This window comes from Lygodium microphyllum, chromosome 25, assembly GCF_053477565.2.
Source record: "Lygodium microphyllum isolate KBCC chromosome 25, Lygodium_microphyllum_v1.1.10, whole genome shotgun sequence".
NCBI lineage: Eukaryota > Viridiplantae > Streptophyta > Polypodiopsida > Schizaeales > Lygodiaceae > Lygodium > Lygodium microphyllum.
The window spans coordinates 61,152,660-61,177,292 of NC_141159.1; the positions used below are offsets into that span (position 1 = coordinate 61,152,660).

The 24,633-nt window shown below is 41.6% G+C and overlaps 1 protein-coding gene across 4 annotated transcripts in view; it reads left to right on the plus strand.

Annotated features, from left to right (window-relative positions):
- The first annotated feature begins 6,971 nt into the window (after window positions 1–6,971).
- LOC148014288 (uncharacterized) overlaps window positions 6,972–24,633 on the plus strand; it is an 87,941-nt gene continuing 70,279 nt past the window's right edge. For 3 of the 4 annotated variants that reach the window (XR_015688647.1, XM_087666767.1, XM_087666769.1), the window contains exon 1: window positions 7,143–7,459. The gene's annotated coding sequence lies outside the window, so the exon portion shown is untranslated. The other variant, XM_087666768.1, reaches the window with a different exon arrangement.

The following is a 24,633-nucleotide window of genomic DNA, read 5'->3' on the forward strand; positions in this document are numbered from 1 at the left end:
CCATGCTCTCTGAATGCTTTTGGGCTTTGCTTGAGCTTGCTTTTGCTCAGTATTGACTATCATTTTACTGTTGTACATACAATGGATAGCAAGCTTTTAACTAGGACAGTCTATGCCCAATGCTCTTTCATGCTATTCACGCATTCTATCAGATGTATTGGTGCATGACATTGAAGCTCTATGCTTGGTTATGCTATTCAATGAATTTGAGCTTTGATTTGAGCTTAGGACATTTGACATTGGTTGTCAATTACTTGATTGGATGCTTCAAAGATCTATGACATTATGGACTTTAAGCTTCTATTAGGTCTTATGCTCCCAACTATGTACGTGATGTATCTTGGATGCCACTCACATGAGGATTTAAGCTTTGTTTGCTCGTCTGGCATCTGAATTTTGTTCCAATGGGAACCACTTACTTGACACTTGGATGTTACATTGAGCTTTGGATTTTATTTGCAATTGGGCTTGAGCTACTTCAACTTCTGCCCACATGTTGCAAGTTGTTTTATATCAATGATTGCCCCTATTTGGCATTGATTTCTTACTACTATGTCTCATTTTCAGCATGTTGTAATTACGGACTATTGAATTTTTTTAAGAGTATTCCCCTCCATTTGATGATATTTTGGTCATAATTTGTGGACATCCCATTATTTAGTCCATACCTCTTGTTTGAAGCTTGTTTTGACAATGGTTTTGGGGATGCTTGCAAGTATTATAGTAACCTATTTGATTTGTAGTACTGTGCCTCTTTTTCTTGCAGTTTGCCTAGTCATTCAAATAATAGTGCCATCTTCAACATTGAAAATTTGGATGTAGCAATTATGGCTATTGGAAGACCCAAATTTGGCAAGTTTTAGTGCAGAAATCTCAGACTAGGCCGATCAAATGTAAGAGCATTAAGCCTGAAGGTCAAGATCATGATGTATGGGATGACTTAGATGAGTTTTCCAAGTCTATGATTACCTTGTCTCTCAACAAGCAGATTTATTATAATGTTGTCATAGATTGGTAGTCTGCATGGGATATTTGGGAGAAAATATGTAATCTCTATTATAAGCAGAGCCCTGCTTCTCAAATGTATTAGCTAAAGCAGCATGGAGCTTTGTATGAAGAAAGGTATGAGTGTTTCTCAACATTTGAGCGAGTTTCATATTATCATTGGCCAGCTATCATCACAAGGTATTGAGTTCGACAATCTTCCACTTTTGTTCTTGTTGGTCACATAGCCTCAGTCTTGGGACACATTCTGTACTACTATGTGTGTAAATATGCCTGAGAATGGGTTGAAATTGTTTGATGTAGAGGGTGCACTCCTAAGAAAGGAGATAAATAGGAAGAATGTGGATGCTTCTCATACTTCTCATGCTTTGACTATTCAAGGTAACCATGATGGCAAGAGCAGGAATACCACCGTGGTAGAGACTTGCAAAAGTCTCTACTAATTCTAACTCCCGTGGCAGTAAGTCTTGTGGATGCAAGTCCGATTTGACATGCCATTATTGTGGGAAAGTAGGACATATCAAGCCACATTACCATAAAATGCTCAATGACAAGCATAAGGAAAAGGACAAAGGGAAAGTGCACGACAAGTTTGATGATCGCAGCATTGTCCCTACTAAGTCTAGTGTTAAGATTGAAGAGATCAATGTAGTGCAATAACCTGACTCTGATGATGATTACATACTTATAGCTTCTTATTTGGATGAGTCATAGTTGATCGATGCCTCACCTAGTATTACTCAGTGTTGGTTGATGGATTCAAGGGCTTCCTTTCATGTGACCCCTCATAGAGAGTGGTTCCACTCCTATTGCAATATCACTGGATCTATCCATTTGGGGAATGGCTTGGCATTACAGATAGTTAGTATTGGTGATATCGTGCTATAGTTTGGTTCACGCGCAGTATGTTTAATTTGCATAATGTTCAACATGTACCGGCTCTCATGAAGAGTCTTATCTCTATTGGCACACTGGATGATGAGGGTTACTTTATTTTCTTTGGGGATTCTTCTTAGAAGATCACCCATGGGAACCTTGTTCTAACACATGGTGCCAAGTCTAGCACTTTATATCCCTTGGTTGTATCTGGATCTATAGGCCATGTTTTGTTTGTGGCTATAGTTCCACATGTATCTCTTTGGCATCATCGCCTTGGGCACATGTCCTTAAAGGGAATGAAAATACTGACTCTTTTGTAATATCTTTTGTCCCTTGACAATAAGTGTTTTGAGTCATGTGATCATTGTTTGTATGGCAAGTAGACACATAGTACACATAAGAAGTTTGGCACTCTGCACATGGGTGAGCCTTTAACTCTTGTTCATTCTAATGTCTGTGCACCTATGCCCTGTCAGTTGTTAGGAGGCACAAAGTACTTTGTCACATTCATTGATGATTACTCACATAAGGTCTGGGCATATCCCATAAAGTTGAAATCTGATGTTTTGGTGGCTACCTTTCAACATTGGCTCGCATTGGTTGAGAACTAGTCTGGGTATAGGGTAAAATGCCTACGATCAGATAATGGGGGTGAGTATGTTTTTAAGCCTTTGAGTAGTTTTTCAATGAGAGGGATATTAAGCCTCAATTGATCGCCCCGTACACCCCACCCCTGAATGGTATTGAGCACATGAATAAGACAATATATGAAAGGATCCATAGTATGCTTAGCTAGGCAAGCTTATCACAACAATTTTGGGCTAAGGCAGTGATTGTTACCGTACACTTGATCAATTGATCCCCTTAAGGTATTATTAACTTTTAGTTTGCAAAGGAGGTGTGGTCTGGAAAACCTCCCTTGTATGCTCATTTGCGTGCCTTTGGTTGTGATGCTTTCTGCTGTGTACCCACGGACAAGCACACAAAGCTAGATTCTAAGTCTGTGAAATGCATCTTTCTTGGTTATGGGGAGGTAGGTGAGATGGGAAATCAATATGGGATCCACTGGCTCAGAAAGTCATCCGCAGCCACCCATGATGTAGTTTTCCATGAGGAAAAGATGCATAAGCAGCTTGAGCGGATAGTCGAGATATGTAGGGCTATATTTCAGAGGAGCCTGCTGCTCCCATGTAGCCATCTAGATATTCTACACAATAGCAGGCTGATGCTCCAACGGCCCATGACCATGATGTTAGATGGAATATGCAGGCTCCTTAGCCTGCCTTGAGATACTCTATTAGAGTTAAATGTTCTCCTGAGTGGTTTGAGCCCTTTGTTGATTATGTGATGGTAACATATGCAAATGAGTATCTCACTTATGATGAGGCCATGCACCATGGTGATAATCATTCTTGGGAGAGGGCCATGTAGTTTAAGTTTGACTCTTTATAGAAAAATCATACATGGAAGTTGGTTCCTTTGCCTGGTGGAAAGCGTGCATTGCCATGCAAGTGGGTATACAAGTTGAAGAGCACTCCTAGATGCCCCAAGCTTGCCTATAAGCCCATCTTGGCTGCTAAGGGTTTTAAATAGGAGCATGGTGTTGACTTCAAGGAAGTCTTTTCTCTTATAGTCAAGATGGTTACCCTACGCCTAGTACTAGCATTGGTTTCTTAGTTAGATCTCGACCTTTATCAGATGGATGTTACGACATATTTCTTATATGGGGACTTGCATGAGAAGATTTATATATAGCGGCCTAAGGGCTTTGAGGAAAAAGGCAAGGAACACCTAGTGTGCAGATTGAGAAAGAGCCTTTATGGCCTTAAGCAAGCACCTAGGAAATGGTACCACAAGTTTGATGCTTTTATGCACTCACAAGACTATACACACAATGATATAGTTGTGTGTTTATATACAAAGAAGGCTCATGATAGTAGTCTTTTGATTTTAGCACTCTATGTGGATGACATGTTGATTGCTTAGAGAGCTCCTGATAAGATGGATGCTTTAAAAAGTCAGCTCAAGAATAGCTTTGAGATGAAAGACATGGGATAGGCCTCACATATACTTGGGATGCACATTATGCGTGACTACTCTCAAGGGCTCCTTTACTTATCACAAAAGGAGTATATCTAGAAGGTCCTTAAGTGGTTTCATATGTGGGATGCCAAGATCCCTTATGCATTTGCAATGGTGGCCAATTTGATGTATGCCATGATAGCCACTCATCTTGACATAGCTTTTGCAGTGGGACTTCTGGCATGCTATATGGCTACAACTGGCAATTGGCATTGGGATATCATCAAGGGTATCATGAGGTACTTGAAGGGCACATCAAATATGTGCATATATTATGGTGGCCATGATACAAGAGTTGTGGGGTACACTGACTTTGATTAGTCAAGATATGTAAACAATAGAAAATCCACCTTTGGCTATGTATTTATCTTTGCTAGGGGTGCTGTTTCTTGGATGTCCAATGTGCAAAATAGACTGCTCTCTCTACTATAGAGGTCGAGTATGTTTCAGCCACCATTGAGGCTTGCAAGGAGACTCTCTGGTTAGGACAATGTGGTCCCTACACTGTATTTGGATTCTATGAGAGTTGTCTACTCTGGTCTTCCATGCGAAGATGAAGCACATTGAGGTATCGTATCAATTTATCAGAGAGATCACGGAGGATAAACCTATTGACCTTGTCAAGATCTCAACTAACTAAAATCATGCAAATTTGCTCATGAAAAGTCTCTTAGTAGAGTGTTTTGCCTTTCTAAGGAAGCTGATGGGTATTGGATGAGATTACCTCTATTCCTTATCCTATTGTACTCTACGTACACATTGTACTTTGTCATTTTTTTTTCTTGTTCCCTCTTCACTTGAGGTACATTCACCTTTAAGTGAGAGATTGTTATGGGTAAAGGTGCATGTGCCTAGCTATCAGTGTATTACTACACTAATAGTACCCGCACTTGCACATTGCAAACGATAGGTGACCATCACTGCCACTTCATTCTTTATTCTTTCAGCGACGTTTGAATAAAGAGAAGGCCGGACACACATTGTGACTATTGGACTTCCCACATCTTGAGTCTCTCTTTCTCTCTCTCTCTCTCTCTCTCTCTCTCTCTCTCTCTCTCTCTCCATCCATCATAGCTCACACCTCTCTTGCTTCTACTTGCTCATGCTTCCACTTGGGCTTTTCCCTTCATGTACGTATGTATATTGTAATTATATAACACACACACACACACACACAAAATAAATATAAATACAAATATATGTACATATGCATATATGTATGTTATAGACATATTCAATGCTACATTCCACTTTGTCAGAGACACTACTATATCCCCAATAAGATGCAAAGGTTGGGAGTCCAATATGTTGCATAAGGTATCAAGTTTGCAAACCACAAACGAGTTGATTTTCTTTGCAACCCTTGTCAAATTAGGATGCAAAGCCACTCCTACAAAAAGGCTTGCATTGTCACACCAATAGAAAGGTTGTTGAATCAGACTTTAAGATCAACACTTGCAAAAAGGTAGAAGCACCATGTAAGCCACGAACGAGTTGAAGGAGGACAAGGACGATATGCCTCTCTCTCTCTCTCTCTCTCTCTCTCTCTCTCTCTCTCTCTCTCTCTCTCTCAGGCTTTGCCTCACCTCATAGATGGTCGAATTGCACAATAATCACATGGACCATATATGCAAATCACACAACAATCATAGGTGAATGTTGATTGTTCCCTTGAATTGTGTTTCATGGTTGCCAAATGTAGCAAAGAATGGTATGCCTCTATCTCCCTCCCTCCCTCCCTCCCTCCCTCTCTCTCTATGCTTATTTACATGCCTAAAATGGCATATGTGATGCAATCTAGCACGACTAAATTCCACAAACATCATTGGCATGTTGGTCACTCCCCGCATTATGATGGCTTCTATTAGATATATGCTCAAATATATTGCGTTACTTGGATTCATCACATGTTGGAGTGTTGTTTTTATGACAACATGAAAGTTTGGACTTGTCATGATGGACTGCTATTATTTGTGATAGTATGACATATCCTCCTTGCACCACGATTTGCTATTTTTAACTGCTAGTATGACAGTTTCGGTAAGCATGCATGCCATTGGGTTTAGGGGAAGCTCCACTACTTCTAATGCAAGCCAAATCTTGCATTGCATGGTGTGCTTGAAGAATATTGATTGGTGTAAAACTAGTTCTAGGGTTGTTTGAACCTAGATATGGCTTATTGTTGGTTATATGACATTTTGATACTCTTAATGGTCAAAGTTTGTCTTGAATGCCATCATGAGGAGATTAGTGGACAGATAGTAGCAAATTTGCTATGGATGGATTGGCTCCAACAAGGTGACTAGGATCAACAAACATTGAGAACAGTGGTAGGGTGTAGGCATAGGGAGGAGATTGTGCAATGCATACTATTTTGCATTTAAAATGTTGTAGTGATTAGTTAGGCACATATGAAGGTGGAGCTCTGACATGAATTTGATATTGTTTTGTTCAGGTAATTGACAGGTTGCAGGTCATGAATGATCCAAAAGAAAAGCAAAAAGAGATGCGGCAAAATGAATGCGAAAGGAGAGGGAGTCGTCCCTTTTCTAATTCAAATTGTAAAAACTCCCTTGCTTTTCTGGGAGAAATGATATTTGAAAATGAGGTTGGTTACACACCAAGTGATGAATGACCAATTCTTACCTGGAGTGTCGGCATGCATTCTTTGAAATTGGGTGTGGACATGGGCACCATACCTTTATACACCAAATAGGTATAATTTATAAAAAATAAAAAATAATAAACTTAATTTTTTTTTGATTGATTACAAAGGTAAAAAGTGCACCCTTGTCCACCACTTTACAAAGTGGGCAAGGGAAACTCTCCATCCAAAAGTGGGTGGGGAGTTCTCTCTAAAAGTTTAGAGATGCTCATCTGGCGTATAGTGTGTAACCAACCTGATTTTCTTTGGTCTGCTTGTTGGCACCTCTACCCTATAATTTGTACATCAATCCTATAGTATAAATGGAATTGCATCTTTCATCTAAAGGACGTAGAGGGAGAGGAGAGATGTGGGACGGATATCATGGGAGGCGAATATTCTGTTTTTTCCGCTGGTTCTTCCTGTTCCTGATCGGTCAAAACATCTCGAGATACTTGAAGCTCAAGTATATTTTAGGGCCGAAACGATCGAAGCACTTGTATACAAGCGCATATATATACAGGGTCACGTATACTTTTGACTATTTCGAGCACCGTTGGGGACATGGCCACCTCTTGTATGAAGACCTGATTGGACTGCATTTTGTGACAGGCTCTGGGCTATTTCGATCACCGTTGAGGACATGGCCGCCTCTTGTATGAAGACCTGGTTGGACTGCATTTTGTGATGAGACGCACAACAACAGTTCAGACGTCTGCCCGTCTTTTCGCAGAAGAGACAGAAGAAAGAAGAACCGTAGGCCTGCCTGTGTCAGAGACACGCCCCGCACCCTCCATCTGAGGCCTTTAATTTTGATAGCTTCAGCCGGACAAAGAATCAACGTTCAAGGTCATCCTTTCTTTTTCTCTTTTCCAGTCCTTACGTTTCTGCTCAGGTTCGCTCTGGCTTTTGGGATTTAGGCTGCCAAAGATTCGTTGCGAGCAATCCAATCGATCTTCTTCTTAACAATGATTATTAGCTTGAGATTTATCATGCATACCGTATTGCTCGTCAAATTGCCTTGATGTTATTGTAAGCCTCTTATTGGATAAATTTCAGAGATGAAGCTTCTTTGCCTTGTGATGGACACTTATGGTCTTAGTTTGCTTATATGAAAACAGCCTTGAATACAGCTGCTACACGTTAGTGGGCTACACGTTAGTGGCCATGGTCATCGCTCGGTTGTGAGCCCTACACTCTGTCAACGAGAGACCTTATGAGCTCTTTCCAGTTCTGTTATATCTATGCTTTTTCTTTTTATGGTCAGTGTCCTTTTCTTCGGTTCACCATTGTAAGCACAAACTATACAACGCACACAATAACACAATCTGAAGAACACTCAACGAGGAAGAGTGCATAGAAATGCGGAATCACACAAAGGAGCCTCAAGCCTCCATGTCTCAAGGACTCGGGGCAAAGTTAGCTGATGGAGGAGTCACAGACATCATAAGCAACTCCAAGAGTGTGTTGTACCCAAAATGCAGCAACAACAGTCTGTTAATGTCGACATGGAGCCTGCCAAGCCTGGAAATGATGGCAACAGTCCTTCAAGAGTGAAGATGTAGCAATAGGAAGATCTCTTGAGGATAGCAACAACAACAGGTCAGTGAGGGATCATGGCAGCAGGTCATAGGCTGGTTGCAAGATGCAGCAGTTGACCGCCTCGAACAGCAGCAGATAGTCTTGAAACAATGACGTTGATGACATCCAGCAGCTCGAACAACAGCAGGTCCTCTTGGTAGAGAATGATGGTGATGCAGGCTGAGAGGTCATTGTGCAGGGCTGGAGGGAGAAACACAGCAGTAGGGAGAGTTGGCAATGATGGCAAGGAGAAGAAAAGGTGATGATGATGGAATAAAGCTGGCGCAGGAATAAGTGATGGAAATGCCCATGATTGCCTTACGTAGATACTTTTAAGCCTTTTGTCCCACTGCTTTAAAATATATTTTTATTGTCCAAATAGTCCATTTCGGGGCTGTTTAAAAAATTAAATTTGACTGTAAAATTATAGAAGTTACTAATTTGAGATTCATTTAGTCCTTAATTTCCCTTGCTTGACACTCAATCCGGGGTTCAAAAAGGTTCCCTAGTGTAGAGAGAGCATAACTTTGCCAAAAGGTTTCATTTCAAAGAGATTAAGTCATTGGACCAAGGATGTCATTCTAGTCAAGGCCCTAGTAGGATCGTAGAGGCAATGTACATCTTTTTTTGGGTAGCCTAAGTTAATGGATCCTTTCTGTTTTGTTTGTTTGTTTGTTTGTTTTTTTTTGTTTTTTTTTGGGGTGGATTTCTATGGCTCTTATGTTCCATAAGGACATTTAGTGTGCTAAACTACCCTCAAGAGTGTCGATGATGAAGTTATAGTGAGGTAATGAAGAGAGAATGATGAGATAATGTTGTTGATTATGTGAATAGTGATTGCTGCGCATGTGGATCTAGATTAACCACTTGGTAGAGTGAAAGGAGTGCTTTCATGTAGTGAAGGAAATATTCCTCATGAGCTTTTGTAATAAAATTGGAGGAGAACCGCTAGTTTAGACTTCTAGGGTTTAGCATAAAAGGGCACAAGGTGCCAATGTAACCACTTTTGGCTCATTTCACAAATACTCAATTTTTTGTCGAGCATTAGCTTATAGGGATTCCAATTTACACCTTTGTATTTTCTTGCAACAACCATAGCTTCCTTGTGCTGTGGATTGAATGAAAGGATTATCCATGGCATGGCCATGATTTAGCACTTCTTTGTGCAATTCCTTTTTTCTAGGAGTAGGCAGTCATGTTAATTTGGTTAGGGCAAGTCTCTTTTACAATGGTATCAAAGCTTGATTTAGATCTTGTTAGTGGAGCCATTTTCATGTCACAATCTCGTTACAATCATCAAAATAGAGCATTGCAGTTAGATACTTGGGCATCGGACTTGGTTATGACTAAATAGGCTCTTCCACAACAAACTGTGGTTATTCTTGAAGGACATGGCTAAGATATGGACCAAAACGGTGGAGTTGTTGCCATTCAAAACTGGAGCAATTTTTAAGGCTTGTGATAAAAAATGGAGCTACAAGAGGTCGGAGGAGACTAAAAGAAGTCTTACTACTTTTTGGAAGCAAGGTTTCATTTTTCTTTTCCTCATCTTTCTTAGGCTTTTCTAGCAAGGTCTCGTAGAGAAATCACTCCCTTCTCTCACAAGCTTCTTGAGCTAAAAGCAAGGCTACTTGAGCATTCTTCACATGGAATGCTTGAATAAGAGTAGCTATATGATGATCTTTGAGGTTTTTAGTATATGTGGGGCAGCCGGCACAGTTTACATTGGTGGCAGGCTTATCTACAGCCTCTAAACGATTCCATTTCCATCATACAAGGCAAGCTTCTTTTACATTACACATAATACAAGGGTTTTCACTATCCATACATATTCCCAAGTAACCATGTACACTACTAGTAGTCCATGCAATGGCAATGTACGGCTGTCAATGCATGTTTCTAAGTAACCAAGCACATTGTTGTTACTCTATGTATAGTTATTAAAATGTTAGTTAGTGCACTAGTAAACAACCAATTACAATTGCCCAAATCTAGGGCTATCAAGTGGTACTCATTGAACGAGTAAATAATTGAGCATATCTATAGAAATGTGTGTGTTTGCCACATTGATCATAGAATTCTCAAAGCTCATTGTCTACATAATACAAAGAGGTGCAACAAATCCAATAGCTTATCTTAGGCAATGCAAACTTTTTACAAAAGCATCTAACTCATCTCAAAGTTTGCCAAAGAAAGTCTTAATTGCTCTCTCAATAGTATCAATAGCTTGATGCCTTGCAAATGTAGACCATAGCTTGTTTTGACACTAAAGATGACCATGCACATTAAAGAATCTATCCCATTTACTTTTTAAACAAAGTATATTATATATGCTTTACTATGAGAGGTCCAAATACACCAAGCTGTCACAATGAGAGATTTATCCACTCCCATATTAATTGTGTAATCATTCTCAAAGCTCACTCCTAGGATGAGCAAATCAAGTGGTGAAAACAGCCAATCGACATATGCAATAACCCTCTTTATAAATCCATATTGAAGTTTGCAAGGCCATCGATAGAAAGACTCTAGCAAGCTATAACTGATCACCCAACAATAGTCCATGTCATAATGCCATTGCTCTATCTCGTGCCCATACCAAAGCTATATTTTGTGCAAACATGGATTTTCAAACAACACAAGTGGAAGCAATATCCTCAATTCCATTCCAAACAGTAAGGCAATGGTCCACAAGCAAAGATAACCTCTTACTACAAATGTATCACATCCCTGTAACTCACATCGCTTGCTTGTTTTTCAAGAATCAAAGAGAATGTCGGTTTGAATGTGCAATCAATAGATATGAAGTGGAGTAGAGGGTGAGAGTGAGGGTAGATGCACAAAGAAGCGTGCAACAATACCGTCACTATAATGAGTCACAAGGACGAAAGTACAAGATATAACCCCAAGGTCTGTTGAGAAATCCTTCACATGTAGTTTGCATTTTGTGTTTTGCGTTTAGAGTTTCACAATGGATAGCCCCAAAAAGGGGCTAGGGGCTAGGTGCCCACAGTGGGGCGCCTCCCTAGACAACCGGCGCTCTCCCTTTGGGCGCTACCCTAGACAGTCTCTTGCCTATTTATAGGCTGTCTCTGTTACTCATTCTTTACGGTTGATTCATTTAGTCTGTCACCTCTTCTCTCCAGCCTCTCCACTATCCTCACACCCCTTTAGGAGGACATTGTGGTTCCTGGTTCGTGGCTGTCTTCATTATCTTCCTTGTGTTGCGAAACCCTTGTTTCCTTGTATCACATTCACTCCAAGATTTAGATCTTCATCATTCCATGCATCAGAGTTTCTTCTCTCTTCTCTTCTCTTCTCAGTGTTTGCCGAGTTCACTCTGTGTTCCTCCCTGCAAACCCTACTGTCTCACTGGTACGCCATCTTTTGACATGGTATCAGAGCTGGATCTACTCAAACAGCGGCAAAGATCCTCCACTCCAATGAAGGCAAAGACCAGTGGCGGTTCGGCATCCACTTTTCTTCTTCCGCTGCATCAACACCCTAATTGGCGGTTGCTCCCTCTTGTGTTTGTTGTTTTCTAGCCTACGTTCACAGGGCTGTTGTTGTCGTCTCCACTTCCTCTTTTGCTGCGTTTACTGTTGGCAGCTCTTTTGTTGCACCTGGCAGTATTCGAGCACCTACTCTTTGCTGTTGGTGGCTCAGCCAGACTGCTAGCTACTCCTCCCTGCTATTGGTGGCTCGGCCAGGCTGTTGGCGTCTGTTCTCTACTGCTGGTGGCTCAACTAGATTGCTGGCGGCTCCTCCTTGCTGTTGGTAGCTTAGCTAGATTGCTAGCGGCTGTTCTTTGTTGTTGGTGGCTCAGCTAGATTGCTGGTGGCCGTTCTTTGCAACCTAGCAGCTCAGCCAATCTGCTGGCGGCTATTCTCTACAACCTGACAGCTCCACCATATTGTTGTACCCTGCGTTTTTCTACTCGTTGCAACCTCTTACTGTTGGTAGCATCCTCCTTCCACTAGCAATTCACTTCCAGCCCTTCCACTACCCTCCTACCCCTTGAGGCGGACATTGCGGTTCGTGCTTTGTACTGCCCTCACACCCCTTGAGGCGGACATTGTAGTTCATGTTTTGTGGTTGACCTCTTCCTTCTTCAGCAAGGCACATTGATACCCATGGCTTCTTTACCAACAGATAACCAATCTATTGGGTGCTTCTATTGTGGCATCATCGGACACACCACTGATGCTTGCCGACTTTGACCTTTGCTCCCCACCCCCTTGGAGTATATGCGTCTTCCATCCGGCACTACCTTTGTCACCTCTCCTTTTTGGGCCATAGAAATCGTTCTGCATTAGCTATCAGAGTACTATGCTCAAGGCAATAAGACACATCCGATGCACGCTAAGTCCTTTCAAGCACATGGAGGATCGATTGGCGCTATCTTCATCATCTTCCTTGTGCTACGACACCCTTGTTTCCTTGTATCACATTCACTCCAAGATTCAGATCTTCATCATTCCATTCATTAGAGTTTCTTCTCTCTTCTCTTCTCTTCTCAGTGTTTGCCGAGTTTACTTTGTGTTCCTCCCCGCAAACCCTACTGTCTCGCTGGTATGTCGTCTTTTGATAAGGTCATGTAGACCTACAACATGAAGTGTGTGTAAATAGGGAAGAAAACCCCTCCCATGCAAGAGGGTAAAAAATGCCACATGGATAGTATACCTTTACACAAGAATGACTTAGAGGAAAATACAAAGTGTATTTATTAAATTCCCTTGGAGTTAATGATGTGAACAAAATAGGGATGTCCCAAATCAATCCCCAAATGGAAGTAAGCATAAAGCTTTGCGGAAAGCTTTAAACATTTCTTTGGATAGAGCCTTGGTGAATATGTTTGTTATGTTGTCGTGTGTAGACACATAGACCAAATCAATCTGCCTTGCATGGAGTCTCTCTCTAACATAATGATAATGTACTTTGATGCGCTTTGTTTGTGCATGAAATACTAGATTTCGTGCAACTCCGAGTGTGCTTTGATTGTCAATGTAGATACATGTAGCTAATAGAAGTGCAATATGTAGGTTTGATAAAAGGTGTCTGAGCCAAACATATTTAACTATAACTATAAAAGCTGCCTTATATTTAGCTTCATAGCTTGAAGTGGCCACTTTAGGTTACTTCTTGCTAAGCTAAGAGATGCAAGCATCGCAAAGTAAGAAATGATTTCCACTAGTGGACACTTGTGTCAAAACATCTTGCACAGTCACTATCTGTAAAAGCATGCAAGGAAGTAGAGTTGCCATAACGTTAGAACAGCTCAAAGCCCATGTGCCTCTTTTAGGTATTAGAGGACATACTTAACTGCTTGCCGATGCTATGAGCCTAGGCTATGCGTAAATTTTCTCAATTGGGATACAACATACTATCTGGCCATGTATTGCACAAGTAGATCAAATGTCCAACTACCTATTGATAAAGAGAAGTGTTGAAAGGATCACTAGCATCCTCAAGAGAAAAACGAAAGCTCGAATCAACTGGATTAGCAGTCCTCAAAGTGAAAACGTTGTAGTAATTGTAGGCCATCTTGTGGGCTATGCATTGATGCGCCTTGATCCATGATCTGGGCTTCCTAGGCATTTAAATTGTCATCAAATGTAGTTCTTGTCCCTAGTGTCTTAGGCACTAAGTGATACTAGGGCTAGGGTTTATTTAGGGTTTCCTATGATGGTTAAGCCGTTTAAAGGGTTTCATATTCTATTATAAATACACTTTGTGTCTCATTAGTACATAAGTGAAACATTATTCATTGTGGTCGCCTTGAGTGTTGTACGCTCTTTCACTCATTAATACACTCCTCATTCATGATTGAGTATTATTGTGGATTGATTAATTCTTTCATTCTCATTGATTTTCTATTAAATCAATCGCACAATTGCTCCATGCTGGGGCTGATAATAACTGTCCAATGTACTTGGATTCCGTGAAAACAACATGCCCTTGAATAGTATCAAATTGGATACCAAGATAGCAATGCAAGTGGCCAAGATCTATCATAGCAAATGCTTGCTATAAATCAGCCTTAAATGCGGAAATTTTTATCTTGTCATCCCTATTGGGTTTTACTCACACCTATGCTCACACAAGAGTATCAATGATGTGCACATTGTCAGAAGTGGTGCAGCAATGGAAGCGTAAAGAATATGCTGAAATAAATGCTGAAACACAAGACAGAAGAAAGAAAGAAAGAATGAACACAGTAGACAGATGAGAACTCAGATGTATGCTCGGGAAATGGAATCCATATCGAACACGAGACAGCAGCATACAACGGTGAGTCACTGGCTGCGTGGGCTCCTCAGCACCGGCTCCTCTCTCCCAGAAGGATCTCCACTGATGGCTGAAGCACCGAAGACTGTGGAGGAGGAGCCCTATAAATAGCCACAAAAGTGGGGAGCATAAAATGCAGGTCGGCCAGCAATAAATGCTAAAAAATACATCATAAATGGCCACAAAAATGTGCCATAAAATACTGCATAAAATGCTACATAAAATGCCCAGCCTCTGCACACAGACTCACACCATGAGCTGACTAATATCTGCTAACACCCTCTCTCAGATCATGTGTGATCGGATACAATGAAATAGTACAATGATGGAGAATCATAAACTACACAACAAAGTAACACCAGAAGGACCATGGATGTCCAAGCGGTGAGTGGCCAGCCCACCACCAAGAAGCCTCGGAGAGTATCTGATGTCGATGTCGATCGTACCAACAACACCTGAAAATAGAGAAGACTCATAGTAGTTCTCTGTGTAATGTCACCTATGTCACTCAGGACATACAAAGCCAATCTGCCAAACATGTCTCTGAACATGTGACCATGGAGTTCCCGCCTTTGGCCAAACCACCAAAGTGTCCCCTCATGTGAGCTCCAGACGAAAGCCTCTCGCTCTCTATCAAGAAGAACAGCTCATCATGAACCCAGAAATCAACACCAGTCTCTAGGATTTCACTGCCAGATACCGTCGATGCGTCAGGGACGTCCCTCTATGGAACCTGTGCACCTGTATCAAAATATAGATGAGGCACTGCAGCCCCACCAACACCCGCTCACACTCCCTCTCTGGCACCGAGGAGTCGTGAGGGATGACCGCATTACCACCACTAGAAAGCAGCCGAGAAAGGGGCCACCAAGCCCTTCCCGCGATCCGAAGAAGAGGATCCCTTCCGCGCCTTGGACTTCTCCTTGGTCGGAGGATCGGAGTCAGAGTCTGATGAAGGAGAGGACTCATCGGTAGAGTCACCATCCCGCTTCGTCTTCTGCTCCTTCTTCCTGGAAGCCGCTAACTTCTTGCAGTCCCGCAAATGTCCCTTCTTGCCACAGTGGTAACACTGGGCCTTCGACTTCTTCTTCCCGTCACCCCTCTCTGAAGCTACATAAGCCTCACCTCCATAATGTGCCGGAAGCCGCCCCTGTAATCTCAAGGATGCCTCATGCTCAAGAAGCATCGAGGTCATATGTGTAAAACTGATAGGAGACGATGATGTCTGCGCCCGCAAAGCATTGGCCACTCCATCAAACTCCGGGGGGAGCTTGTAGGAAGTGCACGGAGGAGCCATCTGGAGAGGATAAGAAGAGAAGTAGAAGAAAAGAAGGTTGTTTGGAGAGTGAGCACAGCCAAAACGCAACCAAAAACACCAAAAAATAGTGAGTTCACATGCAATATAACCCAAAGGCTGACCAAAATAAGCCAAAATCTGCTGCAGAAAGTCAAAAAATCAGTCAAAAACTGCCAAAAACAGCAAAAACGGCCTGAATAATCAGAAAAACAGTAAAAAATAATGCTGTAAACAGCAAAACACAGGCTGCAAACTGAAGAAACAAGGTCTAAAGACTGTTGCCAGCAGGTTGATGAAGGAAACACGGGCAGCAAAGAGTGGAACAGCAGTAAACGCAAATCTGTCCAGAAAAACGCAAAACGCAAATGCTGAAACACTGTCGCCAGCAGCAAATCAGCAGTCGCCAGTAGGAAGGACAGCTGCCTGATCAGCAAGAAGGGTGTAAATCCTGAAATCAGCAAGAAAACACAGCACAAATAGGTTGCAGCCTGAAATCTGATACCATGTCAGAAGTGGTGCAGCAATGGAAGCGTAAAGAATATGCTGAAATAAATGCTGAAACACAAGACAGAAGAAAGAAAGAAAGAATGAACACAGTAGACAGATGAGAACTCAGATGTATGCTCGGGAAATGGAATCCATATCGAACACGAGACAGCAGCATACAACGGTGAGTCACTGGCTGCGTGGGCTCCTCAGCACCGGCTCCTCTCTCCCAGAAGGATCTCCACTGATGGCTGAAGCACCGAAGACTGTGGAGGAGGAGCCCTATAAATAGCCACAAAAGTGGGGAGCATAAAATGCAGGTCGGCCAGCATTTAATGCTGGTCGGCCAGCAATAAATGCTAAAAAATACATCATAAATGGCCACAAAAATGTGCCATAAAATACTGCATAAAATGCTACATAAAATGCCCAGCCTCTGCACACAGACTCACACCATGAGCTGACTAATATCTGCTAACACACATAGGACGTTGGAGCACTTTTCACTCTTTGTAAGAGAGGTTTTTTCCAGAGTCACTTTTATTTTCATGTGTATTTACATTACACATTTTGGTCACTTACCACACAATACACACATCTGTGTGTGAATGCAGTTTAGTCACTTTCACAATCCTAAAATCTAAGGTTTGTACTTTGTATTTTGAACTTTGCACTTCACATTCTACTATGCAAACAGCCATGCTGTGACCACTCCCTCTCTCTATTAGTTGTGTACAGTTCTTTCTGCTCCATTGCTGTACTTCAATCTTACATTTGGTATCAGAGCTGTTCAGCCAGTTGTCTCTCTGCTCTCTTCACTCAGCTCAGCCCATGTGCTGCTTTGCCTGTGGTGACCCGTATTTTTGACGTGCCTTCTCTATTCTCCTCGAGCTCTGCAACCTGCCATGGCTGTTCAGAATAGTTCAGAAAACCCTAATATTATAGGCGCAGTCCAGAAAACCCTAATTTTGTAGGCGCAGTCCCAAAAACCCTAACTTTGAGGTGCAGTCTTGAACTGCCATGTCAGCTCCTGTGCAGTCCAGAACTGCTCCAGATCTGTTCCAGCCTGCCACATCAGCAGCCATACAGCTCAAAGCTGGTTTTACTTGCTCTTGGGTTGCCACATCAGCATATTTTCAGATCTGCACAGCTGGTACAGATATATTTTATTATTTTAATCAGAATTTCAGAGCCAAAGCAAAGGGCTTTTGCAGGAACAAGTCAATTTTTGCTTCAGCAAGTGCTTCAGTGCACGAATTGAAGAAATTTGGGCCAAAAAAATTGGCATTTTTTAATTTTTGGCAAACATTGGCACATGTAATGTGTTTTTAGTCTGAAAGTGACTAAAGCTACGCACATTGGACATTCAAAATCCGGGGCTTTTGTGTTTTTAGTGCTGCTAAGTACTCTTATTGTCAATTTCAGCACATTGAGGCAATATTGATTAAGTATGACACGATTTGTTCTTTTGACTAAATTTGGTCGATTATAGCTTGGCATTTGCTGTAATTTCTGGGAATTTGAAGATTTCCAGGTCAGCCAGCTTTTATAAATACTCTTTTTGCATTTGATTAAGTGACATTTATCATGGCAGCTCATGAACAAAATGATGTCTTCACTTATGTTTCGAAAGAGGATAGATTGGATGGCAACAACTATTCTTTGTGGTCCTTTATGATGAAAAATGTGCTTGTTGCAAAAGGTCTTTGGAATTATGCTAGTGGGGAAGAAGTATCTTTTGGTGATTTGGCTCCTGCAACCCCTCCACAAGCATGAGGTTGTGGACAAAGGCAAGGGTGTGTAGCAGCAACCTTTCAACAAGCAATAGGTTGTGGATAAAGGCAAGAAGTTGCCACACAGCCACCACCCCAAAGAATAGTTGCTCAAAAGGCTTGGGACACCAGGGATACCCAAGCATTTTTACTTATTTCATTGGTAGTTTAGCGGTTGATAATCCCACATATTCGTTTTGCTACTACTTCACGAGTAGCATAGCTCACACTTGAGCACATCTTTATGAGCAAGAATGAGGCACACATTTTTTTTTTGAAGGAGCTTGAAAATGTGAGATGGAAGAAGGTGATACTATGCAAGATCACCTTAATAAAATTTAGGACTTGCGGGAGCAGTTGATCATTGTAGATAAGTATTATTCTAATGTTGAGATGATTTCTATTGTTTTGAACTCTTTGCCACCGTCTTATTTGGCCTTCCACATTGCATTGAATCTTACAATGCAGGTTTCTCCATAGCCACTTACTTTTCTTCAATTGGCTAGCTTATTGTTGGAAGAAGAGCAAACAAAAAAGAAAAAGTGGTGCGGAGGTAGTAGCTTCTGAACAAGCCTTTGTGACAAAGCAAAAAGGTAAAGAGCAATCAACCCAAGAATGCTCCGCAGAGTTCTGGACGTTTTGGAACTTCATAGAACAACAAGAAGTAGAGGGGTACACAATCTAAGAAGGGTAAGTGCCATTATTGTAAAAAGCTAGGTCATTATATCATAGAATGTAGGAAACGCATTGCCAAGGAGAAAAAGAAAGAGTCTAGGATGTCAGTTTCAGATGCACCTTCTACTTCTATTGCCAAAGAGTCCACGTCTTTTGTCATTGACCGTAACTATTTTGTTTTTATACTTGCAATTATGATTCTCCTTGGGCAGATAGAGCATTTAACTTTAACGAGGATGCTAGTATTTGTTTTTTAACAGTGGTGCTTCTAAGCACATTACATCCCACAGGGATTTGTTTACTTCTGTTGTTGCAGCTCCTGTTTGCAAGTCGGTATAATATGCCAATAATGTATCTTATCTTGTTAGAGACGTTGGAGAGATTGTTTTGAAAGCCATTGATGGCTCTACTCTCTGTTTGCATAATGCTTTATATGTGCCAAGCATAAAGAAGAATTTGTTGTTCATTTCTTCTTTAGCAAAATGTGAAATGCAGGTCATGTTGGACTGACAGGCCACAACTCAGCTGGTTTGGGTTCGAACAGGAGCGTATGAGTATGACTGCTAGAGAGAGTATGTGCAGAGTGAAAGTACGAGAAGATAAGAGTGTACCAACAATGTGTTGGTACACAAAGAATAAAATGTATTTATACTTAGGGCATGTAAAGGGCGCGTTCATATGTACAATGTGCGTGTACTATATACACGGAGGTTACCGGGCCTTTATATCCCAACAACCTCCCACTTAAAGGTCTGATATGAACCTCTAGCTAACCAACTCCCACTAGTTGAATGCAATGCTCGTGTTGAGCTCTGCTTAGACTTTTAGTGAGAACATCTGCAGGGTTATCTTGTGTTTTAATCTTGGTCAATGTGATTTGACCATCTTCCAGAATTTGTCTGATGAAGTGATATCGCACATCTATATGCTTTGTGCGTGAATGATACATGGCATTCTTAGCCAGATACACTGTACTCTGGCTATCACATCTCAAAAGTGCAGTACCCATAGATATGGCGAGATCATCTGCACGTTTGCTCAACCATATAGCTTTCTTAGAAGCTTCAGTAGCTGATATGTATTCAGCTTCGGTGGTACTCAGTGCAACAATGTTTTGCAACTTGGAACACCAAGAAACAGCCCCACCAGCAACTGTAAAGACATACCCACTGGTGGACCTACGAGTGTCCAAGCCACCTGCCATGTCTGCATCACAATAACCATGCAAACTAAGTGCACCCTGCCCATAGCAAATACTTTTTCTTTGTGTACCCTTAAGGTATCAAAGAATACACTTGACAGACTCCCAATGTGCTTTGCCAGGATTTGACATAAACTTGCTAACAACTCCCACTGCACGAGCAATGTCTGGACAAGTAGCAACCATAGCATACATAAGAGAGCCACAAGCTGATGCATAAGGAACTCCCTTCATAGCATTTTCTTCCACGTCATCTGTCGGGCTGTTGGCTTTGCTAAGCTTGAGATAAGGAGGTAAGGGTACCCCAAAAGGCTTAGCTTCAGCCATGTTAAACCTGTCCAGTACCTTTTCAATGTACTTTTCTTGAGATAAAAACAACAATTTCTGCATTCTATCTCTATGAATCCTCATGCCCAAAATATACTCTGCATTCCCCAAATCTTTCATGGAGAAAGCTGACTTTAGCTGATTTTTGAGAGCATCCAGATTCCAAGCTAGTCTTTCTTTTCCCAGCTAGTAACATATCATCCACATACAAAACAAGTATTATGGGGCTGCCATCTGTATCCTTTTTCATGTACAAGTAATGGCATTGGCTGCGTGTAAACTCATGAGATAGCATAAAAGTATCAAACTTTTTGTACCACTACCGTGGTGCTTGCTTCAGCCCATACAGGCTGCATTTTACCTTACACACCATCTGTTCTTTTCCATGAACTACAAAGCCCTCAGGCTGTTTCATGTAGATTTCCTCATCAATGTCACCATGCAAGAAAGCTGTTATCCATTTGATACAGCTCTAAATCCAGAACAACAGTAAGAGCAAAAAGCACACGTAAAGTGGTCATCTTCACAACAGGTTAGAAGACCTCTTGGAAGTCAATTCCTTCCTTTTGTGCATAACCTTTGGCAACAAGCCTTGCCTTGTACTTGGGTTTCCCATCAACTGTCTTGACTTTGTACACCCATTTGTTTGGAAGTGGCTTCCTTCCCTTTGGTAATGACACAAGATTCCAAGTATCATTTGTATATAGAGATTTAATTTCTTCCTACATAGCTAGCTCCCACTTACTGCTGAACTCACATGACTTGGCCTCTTTGTATGTAAGAGGCTCATCCTCATCTGTAAGCATCACATAATGCAAGGAGGGGTCAAACCTATGTGTTTGCCTTCTTACGCGTGTAGACCTGCGTACCCAATGATCAACATTCTCAGGAATTGGGTCTACATCAGGAGGTATATTATTTTCAGCATTCATTTGCTGCTGTAAACCATTTTCAGCATGCTGTTCATGCTGTACAGCACCTTCATTTTCATTTCCAGCACCTGCATTTTCATCAGCAAGCCTATCTTGCTGTCCATGACCTCCTTGTGCTTCTGTTTGCTGTCCATCATCATCTGGCTCAAAAGTAACCGGCTGATCATCAGTTTCAGCCTGTGGTACAGCACCTTGAGGCTCATTTTTTGAAGTTATGGGTGGCTGTAAACTCTGAAATTTCACCTTTTTCAGATCTTCATTAGAGGCTAAAGAGCCTTTTAGCAATTTTGCCTCATTAAACACAACATTACGGCTGCGAATAATTTTCTTGGATTGAGGTAACCACACTCTGTAGCCAAATTCACCCTCATCACCATAGCCCATGAAAATGCCTTTGGTGGATTTTGGGTCAAGTTTGTTCCTCAGCTCATCCCTAACATGTACAAAAGCGTCATAGCCAAATATACGTAGATGGTCATATGAGGCCGATTTGCCAGACCAAACCTCCTCAGGGATGCCATTATTTAAGGACCTATTTGGAGAGCGGTTGCAAATGTGAACCACGGTTTTGAGTGCCTCTCCCCAAAATGCACGAGGGAGATTGGCAGTGGACAGCATGCACCGCACTCTTTCACATAAAGTCCTGTTATATCTTTCAGCCACCCCATTTGAAGGACTGAAAGGGGCTATAAGCTCCCTCTTAATACCATGTAAGTCACAAAATGACTTAAATTCAGTCGATGTGAACTCACCCCCATTATCAGTTCTCAAGCATTTCAGCTTTCTATCTATTTGAGTGGTCACAAATGCACGAAAAGTTTTAAAAACAGCAAACACTTCACTTTTCTTTTTCAACAAGTACACCCAAATCTTCTTGGAACAATCATCAATAAAGGAGACAAAATATGCAGTACCACCCAATGATTTCACGGGCATACTACATACATCAGAATGCACTAAGTCCAAGACATTGGACTTACGAGAGACACCAGAGTAAAAGGAATTTTTGATTTGCTTTCCAAATTGACACTCATTACAAAAATCAAGTTTAGAGCCTTTTCCATCAACCCTCTTCAGAGAGGTAAGAACATCAAGTCCTTTTTGGCTCATATGGCCTAATCTCTTATGCCATAACTCCAAGGGGTTGCAAATTTCAGCAACTGCAAGAAACTTGCCATTCAAGGCTTTACAATGCAAACAATACAATGTGCCTTTCTTGGTTCCTTTTGCAATTAGCATGGAACCCTTTTTTACTTTCCACAAACCACCATCAAACAGTGTGGTGTAGCCATGCAAGTCAAGTTGACCAACAGATAGTAAACTCTTTTTAATGCCAGGCACATATCTGATATCTTTCAACACAAGTTCTTGACCATTGTTTAAAGACAAGTGTACGGTGCCAATTTCATCAATGCTGCAAGCATAGTTATTTCCAAGGTACACCTTTCCATAACTGCCTGCATTAAACATAGCAAAACACTCCAAGCAAGGAGTTACATGGAAAGAGGCACCAGAGTCTACAATCCAAGTCTGAGTGACACCATCATCAACTGACAAGAGTGCATCAATCACATCAGCCTTGGTAATCTGCATATCCTGCATGTGACATACAAGGGCATCATAATCAACTGCACATAATACATCAGCTTCTGTATCTGAAAGCTCCTCTATGACTACATTGGAGGCCACATTGGCCTTTTCTTTGCCTTTGGATGTCTCCAATGCATCTGTCTTTTCTTCCTTCTTTTTATCTCGTGCATTTTTCTTTCTCTCCTGTTCCTTCTTGTAGTACCTGCAGCGTCAGGTTTCTTGTGGCCATTCCGACCACAATGATAGCAAGTGATATCACTCTTATCCTTTCCTTTACTCTTGCTCCTGTTTCTCTACCCTGTATATGCATTTTTTTTTTAGCCTTGCCTCTTACATTATAAGATGAGTTGCTTCCTTCTCCACTAGACATACGTCTAATTTCTTCATTCAAGATAGAACCCCTCACCCCATCATATGAGAGATTGGGGTTATTGCTGAGTGAAACCACCAAGGTTTCCCACAAGTCTGGTAGTGTCATGATAAAAAAGATCGACCTCAACTTATCATCAAAGTCCAAGTTTGCATCTTTGAGCTAATTTAGAATCCCTGTAAATGCACTCAAGTGCTCAGCTGCAGGCTTTGACTCATCCAGTCGCATATTCACCAACTTGCGCATTAAATGCACCTGATTAACAGGTGTGGTGATCTCATAAGTAGTTTTCGGCTTCTCCCATATTGCATAACCTGTGTCTAAACCCTTAATGTCTGTCAGAATGTCATCAGTGACACCCATCTTTATGCAAGCCATAACCTTTTTATTCACTCTGGCCCAATCTGCATCAGTCATTAGTGCGGGTTTATCTTCTTGCAAAGCATCCTCACAATCCTTTAGGAACAAAATGCCCTACATACGGTCTTTCCAAAGGTCAAATCCATGACCATCAAACCGTTTAATCTCCATCAAACTCTTGATGTCTGAACTGGAAGAAGTTGCAGCCATTTTATCACGAACACAAGAGTAAATGCACTAATCTGCAGAAGCACAAGCTGAACCAGCAAAATACCCTGCTGTTTTTCCTCAACCAGAAATAAATCTCTGCTGTTTATACATTAACCAGTCACTGCACGGGCAAAAATGCAGAAATTTACCAAATTCTGTGCAAATCCCCAAAATTTCAAGTCCAAAATTGCATGAACGTCAGTCAATCTGATCCAACTGAGTAAAGCTTTGCCAATACATGAAAAACCCCAAATTTCTAGGATCCAATGTCAGGAAATTTTACCCAGGAAAGGCAAAATTTTGACAAAATTTGCAAAATCCCCAATTTAATTGAGGTCACCGCATGTGATGTCTGCAATTTTTGACTCAAAAGTCAATGACAGGCATGAATGATGCCAAATCTGGGAAAAGGCCCAAATTTTGTGGCCCGATTTGTACAGATTTTGAAACAGTGCCTCTGGTGTGTGAACACCCGCCAAGGCTAATGAGGGGATTAAAGAAAATTGATTTGTTAAATTAAAAAAAAAAACGACGGAACTAACGGGGAGGGGGGTCCGTTGACCCCCGTCGCATCACGTCGCTTGTCACGCGAAGTCGCCTGCACGTTGTGACACGTACCCGCCGAAACTGCCCGTGAAAGACGTCCCGTCTGACCTGCGCGCCACGTCTGACTGACGCCTAAAAAAGGCCCATCGAAACTGCCCGCCTCGTCACGTCTGACTGACGCGTCACGTACTGCCTGCGAAAGGCGTCACGTCTGACTTGCGCACCATGATCTTGAAAATGTGCAGGGTCTTATGAGCTCTGATACCAATTGTTGGACTAACAGGCCACAGCTCAGTTGGTTTGGGTTCGAACAGGAGCGTATGAGTATAACTACTGGAGAGAGTGTGTGCAGAGTGAAAGTAAGAGAAGATAAGAGTACCGACAATGT